Raw genomic sequence first — 7,285 nt, 5'->3', positions numbered from 1 at the left:
TGCACATGGAGATATGCTTTTGTATTTCTGACTGCCATATGCTTCAGGTACTGCCAAGGAAGACATCAGAACCAGAAGAGAAGCCTCTTTCTCCTACGGCGGCTGCCATTGCTCCCTACTGACAAACCTTGACTCTGTGCTGGATGGCAAAGGAGAAATGCTGGCAGGGCCCAGCTCCATTAGAACAGGGCAGGTAACTGAGAATGGACCTGGAGGTAATAAATCGGTAACTGACAAAACTGGCTTTGCAAAACTATTTAGACTCTACTAAAACTAAACATACCTTTGGACTCAAATTTTTTATTAACACTCCTAGGTATATATCTAAAGACAAATTAGTACATTCACCAAAAGACACATTTAAGAATATTTATAGCAGTTTTAGTCATAATAGCCCCCAAACTGGAGACAATCCAAATGTTTGTTAACTACAGGATGAATAAATAAATTATAGTTTATTCATATAATGAAATATTCTATTACAATAACGAAGAATGATACACAAACAGAAATGAATCTCACAGACATTATATTAAGTGAAAGAAGTCAGACGCAAAAGATAACATATACTAAGTCCAGTAAAAAGTAAAACTAATTGATGGTGATTGGAGTCAGAATAGAGGTTTTCTCTTGGGGGAGAGGAATGAGAACTGCGTGGGTGCGGAAAAAGTGCTGGAAATGTTATGTATCTCAATCTGAATGGTGGTTACAAGGATATACACTAACGTGAAAATTCAACAAGCTGAGCATTAATGATTAGTACACTTTTCACAACTCTGGGAGATAGTGAAGCATAGAGGGGCCCTGTGTGCTTCATCCACGGTGGTCGCAGAGTCAGACACAACTTAGTGACTGAACAATAACAACACATTTCACATTTCACTGTATGTGTGTTACACACTCATCCCCCAGTATACACAGGGGATTGGTTCTAGGACTTGATCAGTTCAGTTCAGTTCAGTCACTCAGTCGTGTCCCACTCTTTGTGACCCCATGAATCAAAGCATGCCAGGCCTCCCTGTCCATCACAAACTCCCGGAGTTTACTCAAAATCATGCCCATCAAGTTGGTGATGCCATCCAGCCATCTCATCCTCTGTCGTCCCCTTCTCCTGCTGTCCCCAATCCCTCCCAGCATCAGGGTCTTTTCCAATGAGTCAACTCTTCACATCAGGTGGCCAAAGTATTGGAGTTTCAGCTTCAACATCAGTCCTTCCAATGAACACCCAGGACTGATCTCCTTTAGGATGGACTGGTTGGATCTCCTTGCAGTCCAAGGGACTCTCAAGAGTCTTCTCCAACACCACACTTCAAAAGCATCAATTTTTCGGTGCTCAGCTTTCTTCACAGTCCAACTCTCACATCCATACATGACCACTGGAAAAAACCATAGCCTTGACCAGAAGGACCTTTGTTGGCAAAGTAACGTCTCTGCTTTTGGATATGCTGTCTAGGTTGGTCATAACTTTCCTTCTAAGGAGTAAGTGTCTTTTAATTTCGTGGCTGCAATCACCATCTGCAGTGATTTTGGAGCCCAAAAAAATAAAGTCAGCCACTGTTTCCACTTTTTCCCCATCTAGTTGCCATGAAGTGATGGGATCAGATGCCATGATCTTAGTTTTCTGAATGTTGAGCTTTAAGCCAACTTTTGCACTCTCCTCTTTCACTTTCATCAAGAGGTTTTTTAGTTCATCTTCACTTTCTGCCATAAAGGTGGTGTCATCTGCATATCTGAGGTTATTGATATTTCTCCCGGCAATCTTGATTCCAGCTTGTGCTTCTTCCAGCCCAGCATTTCTCATGATGTACTCTGCATATAAGTTAAATAAGCAGGGTGACAATATACAGCCTCGACATACTCCTTTTCCCATTTGGAACCAGTCTGTTGTTCCATGTCCAGTTCTAACTGTTGCTTCCTGACCTAGGACTTGATACGGATACCCAAACCCACAGATAATCCAAGCTCCATGGTCGGCCCTCCAATATCTGTTGGGTCCACATCTGTGGATTCAATGAACTTCTGAGTATGTGTTAAGTCTGAAATTCACAGTAGGTTGAACCTGTAGATGCAGAACCCACAGCTACTGAGGGCCAACTGTATATTTATTGAAAATAATCCATGTATAAGTAGACCAATATAGTTCAAATCCATGCCTTTCAAGGGTAAACTATACTTTAAAAACTCATAGTATCTCCACTTAGATTAATATATTGAGTAATGTGGAGGAAAAGCTATTAATAAAATAGATGGATAAAAATGCCACCAGATAAGTGGAATCTACCAAAAAAAAAAAAAAAATCCAAAGCAATAAAATTCAAATGAACTCTCTAGAAATTAAAAAGTAGAAGAACTGAAACTGAGAACTCATTGGATAAGTAATAGCAGATTGAACACTGTTGAGCACAAAATGAATGAATTTAAAGACAGGTCAAAAGAATACATTGAAGCTAAAGCATGAGGGTGGGGGGGATGGAGAGAAAAAGAGAAACTAGCATCAGAAAGATATGTGGGGCATATTCACATGTTTAACATTCCTATCACCCGAGTTACCAGAAGGAGAGAAGAGAGAGAAAATGGCACAGAAGCAATACAGGTTTCCCCCACTATCTGAAAGTAGAGCATTCCTATGAAACCTTTCATAATATCAGTTACTTTGGTGCTAATGGATGCACAAAATAAATTGAGATAAAGCAGAGATGCTCCTAGACACTGTTCAAAGCTATGATGCCTTGATGCTGAGATGTTGGGTGTAGTTTCTGGGAAAGGAGCTTGGCAATGCCATTTTTGCTGCCTGTGTAACAGCTCCCTGCAAAACAAATGCTGAATGTTATTTTCAATTTTTTGCCTTTTTTCGAAAACTCTCTATGGATTTCTTTCTGTTAGTAAAAACATGTATTTATGTAGTCTTTCATAAAAGCAAAGTGGCTTAAAATGAACTTTCAAAAAGTGGGAATGCCTGTGTTCAGAAAGACATTGGGAGAGAATTTTCCAAAACCAGTGAAAGACATAAATCCATAGATTCAAGGAGTTTGATAAATTCCCAAAAGGAATTCATGTAGTTAAGTGCAAAGAAAACTATAGGCAGACTCATCATAGTTACATTGCTGACAGCAGAGTGAAAAATAAAATTTTAAGCATCAGACATTGAAAAAAACCCTTTGATGAACATTTCCTGGCAGCTGATTAGAAGCTGACTGAGTGAAAGCCATTCCCTGCCATGTGAAAAATGTGGCCAGCCTCTCAACAGGAGTCAACCCCGACATCATTCTGCAGCTCAGAGCCTGGGACCAGCATCCTGAGCACCACTTCTAAATAATCCCCAGCCCCAGCTTGCAAAACGGTAGGGAAATGATCATCATTTGTAGCCTCGTGTTCTCATGCCTTAGGATTGAAGTATCCTTAGGATTTGAAGTATACCAAGTCAGAAAAGGGGAAATTTCCCTGATGTTGAAACTGAAAATACAATATTGGCTTATTTCAATTTAGCCCAATTTTCTGAAATCCAATAGCATCAACCCCTGTCAACAAAGAAGAATTTTAGATCTCTGATGGTTAAGAATTTGAAATATTTTTACGTTAAAATAAATATGGATATGATAGCATCCCAAAATACACAAATCTTTGAGATAAATATTTGCAAAGTTTAGAGAACTCAGAGGCCATTTAGAATTAAGACTTTAGATGTTCACACAATTTTTATCATTATTATTTTTTGGCCCTGAGGCATGTGGGAATCTTAGCTCCCCAACCAGGGATTGAACCCATGCCCCTGCTTTGGAAGCTCAGAGTCCCAACCACTGGGAAGTCCAACACACTTATTTTAGAATGGCACATGGCAGAAAGAAAGCTAGCTAGCTCTCTAGCCTCTACTTATAAGGGGAGTAATCCCATCAGGAAGGCATCACCCTCATAACCTAATTACCTCCTAAAGCCTCACCTTCAAATACCATCCCATTAGGATTAGGATTTCAACATATAACATTTTGAGGGGACACAAAAATTTAGTCCATAATACTATACAAATATAATAATCAAGTCAGAGAGGTACTGGTGTTGTTCTTGTTACTGAGTCAGTAAGTCATGTCTGACTCTTTGTGACCCCATGGACTATAGCACACCAAGCTTCCCTGCCCTTCACTATCTCCTGGAGTTTGCTCAAATTCATATCCATTGAGTTGGTGATTCTATCTAACCATCTCATTCTCTGTGGCTCCCTTCTCCTTTTGCCCTTCAATCTTTCCAAGCATCAGGGGCTTTTCGCATCAGGTGGCCAAAATATTGGAGCTTTAGCCCCAGCATTAGTCCTTCCAATGAATATTCAGAGTTCATTTCCTTTAACATTGATTGGTTTGATCTCCTTGCAGTCCAAAGGACTCTCATGAGTCTTCTCCAACACCACAGTTCAAAAGCATCAATTCTTCAGTGCACAGCTTTCTTTATGGTCCAACTTTCACATCCATACATGACTACTGAAAAAACCATAGTTTTTACTATATGGCCATTTGTTGGCAAAGTGATGTTTCTGCTTTTTAATATGCTGTCTAAGTTGGTCATAGCTTTTCTTCCAAGGAGCAAGCATCTTTTAATTTCATAGCTGCAGTCACCATCTGCAGTGATTCTGGAGCCCTAGAAAATAAAATCTGTCATTAATTCCATTTTTTCTCCTTCTATTTGCCATGAAGTGATGGGACCGGATGCCATAATCTTAGTTTTTTGAATGTTGAGTTTTAAGCTGGCTTTTTCACTCTCCTCGTCCACCCTCAACGAGGGACTCTTTAGTTCCTCTTCATTTTTTGCCGTTAGAGTGGTGACATCTGCATATCTGAGGCTGTTGATGTTTCTCCCAGCAATCTTGATCCCAGCTTGTGATTCATCCAGCCTGTCATTTCACATGATGTACTAGAAATATCAATAACCTCAGATATACAGATGACACCACCCTTATGGCAGAAAGTGAAGAAGAACTAAAGAGCCTCTTGATGAAAGTAAAAGAGGAGAGTGCAAAAGTTGGCTTAAAGCTCAACATTCAGAAAACTAAGATCATGGCATCTGATCCCATCACTTCATGGCAACTAGATGGGGAAGAAGTGGAAACAGTGGCTGACTTTATTTTTCTGGGCTCCAAAATCACTGCAGATGGTGACTGCAGCCATGAAATTAAAAGACACTTACTCCTTAGAAGGAAAGTTATGACCAACCTAGATAGCATATTCAAAAGCAGAGACGTTACTTTGCCAACAAAGGTCCATCTGGTCAAGGCTGTGGTTTTTCCAGTGGTCATGTATAGATATGAGAGTTGGACTATAAAGAAAGCTGAGCACAGAAGCATTGATGCTTTTGAAGTGTGGTGTTGGAGAAGACTCTTGAGAGTCCCTTGGACTGCAAGGAGATCCAACCAGTCCATCCTAAAGGAGATCAGTCCTGGGTGTTCATTGGAAGGACTGATGTTGAAGCTGAAACTCCAATACTTTGGCCACCTGATGTGAAGAGTTGACTCTTTTGAAAAGACCCTGATGCTGGGAAAGATTGAGGGCAGGAGGAGAAGGGGACGACAGAGGATGAGATGGCTGGATGGCATCACCAACTCGATGGACATGAGTTTGAGTAAACTCCGGGAGTTGGTGATGGACAAGGAGGCCTGGCGTGCTTTGATTCACGCGGTTGCAAAGAGTGGGACACGACTGAGTGACTGAACTGAACTGAATACACACATACACACATAAATAAGTACAACTAAAACTAGGGAAACCTGAGTAAGATGGGTGGATTGTATTGATGTCAATATCCTGGTTGTGATATTATAATTATACAAAATATCACCATTGGGGAAAACTTGTCACAATATACAAAGATTTTCTTAGGGTGGTTTTTACAACTGTATGAATCTACAGTTCTCTCAACAAAAATTTCAGTGAAAAAGTGAGTTTGAGATGGCTCATAAGCCTACATGTAAATTTTAAATAACTCCTTCTATTATAATTAAAAAATAACTTCATGGGACTAGGCAAATTCCTTAGGAAAAGATCTCTTAGGGCAAAGAAAACAATATACAATTAAAAAGTCTTAAATCTCCTCAAAAATTTAAAATTTATGGTCATTAAATCCAACCTGGTAACAGCATCAGTCTGGCAGCTAGGGTCAGAGTGTGGAGAATTCTACACCGGATACTTCATCACTTTGGTTGCAAAGTTACCAGGCTCATTGAGGAAAATTAATCAGAGAGCTCCATCTGGGGGCAGGGGAGGGAGCAGCCACTGTGATCCTTGACTGGGAAACTGCCTTTAGAAGGTGATACTTTAACAATACCAATAATGGCTTTGCTGTCAAGAAAATTTAAAGGACATTGTCTCTCTTCACAACATCCCCGAACGGGAGGTGTTATACTCCTTCTTTTAAAGACAAAGAAACCAAGGCTGAGGAAGCTGAAGTGACTTACCCAAGCTCATACGGGCAGTAGGTGGCAGGTTCAGGGCCCAACCCAAGCCTATGAGACTCGAAAGTTCCCAGTTCTAAGACGTCTGGCTGCCTTCCTCAGAACAACTTACAGTAAGGACATGCTGGTACTCATGGAAAAAGAAAACTATATCTGGGAGCAGAGATATTTGTCAGCCTAGACAAAAAATGTAAATTCTTGTCTAACATGGAAAACTGGAAGTTGTCTGGGGAAAATTTTTGCTGTGATTTGTGATTTGCTCTTAAAGCAAGTAGGTTCATTCTTCTTTTACACAGTCACATCACAGTTCTGAAATGTTTTAATAGAGAACTTGCTCCTGGTGTTCAATCGGGATCACAGAAAGGGTTTCCCTTGAGGAAACCACCACCTTGTGGCAATGAGCATAACTTGCAGGACCAAGAAAGGTTTCTGTTTGTTTGTTTCCTGTCTTTTATACTCCAAAACACAGTGGTAACCCTTAAAGTTGGAAATTTTTGCATTAAACAAAACAAGCCAGAAAAGTACCTTCCTTAGGACAAGCTTAAATAAAAGAGGTATCAATGAAAAAGATAGCTTTTGAGCAAAGCAATCAAATCACTGACCCATGTTATAAAATATGAAAAAGATGGAAATTTCTTTAAAACAAGATACTAAAAGTTAAGGTGATCCATTTGGAGAAAAAATTGAAGAGGTTCCATGTTGTCTGAACTGTACACTTTTGAAAGTAAAACGGGCTGCTATTAGTAATTACAGAGGACAGCAGGTATAAGGTCAGGGTGTGAAGACACATGTCTCCCCTAAATTGTTTGTGTGGTTTAGCCTGGCAAAGTTGTGACTACGTTTTATAGACAC

Source organism: Dama dama, chromosome 19 (genome assembly GCF_033118175.1).
Source record: "Dama dama isolate Ldn47 chromosome 19, ASM3311817v1, whole genome shotgun sequence".
In the NCBI taxonomy this organism is placed as follows: domain Eukaryota; kingdom Metazoa; phylum Chordata; class Mammalia; order Artiodactyla; family Cervidae; genus Dama; species Dama dama.
This window is presented reverse-complemented; position numbering follows the sequence as displayed.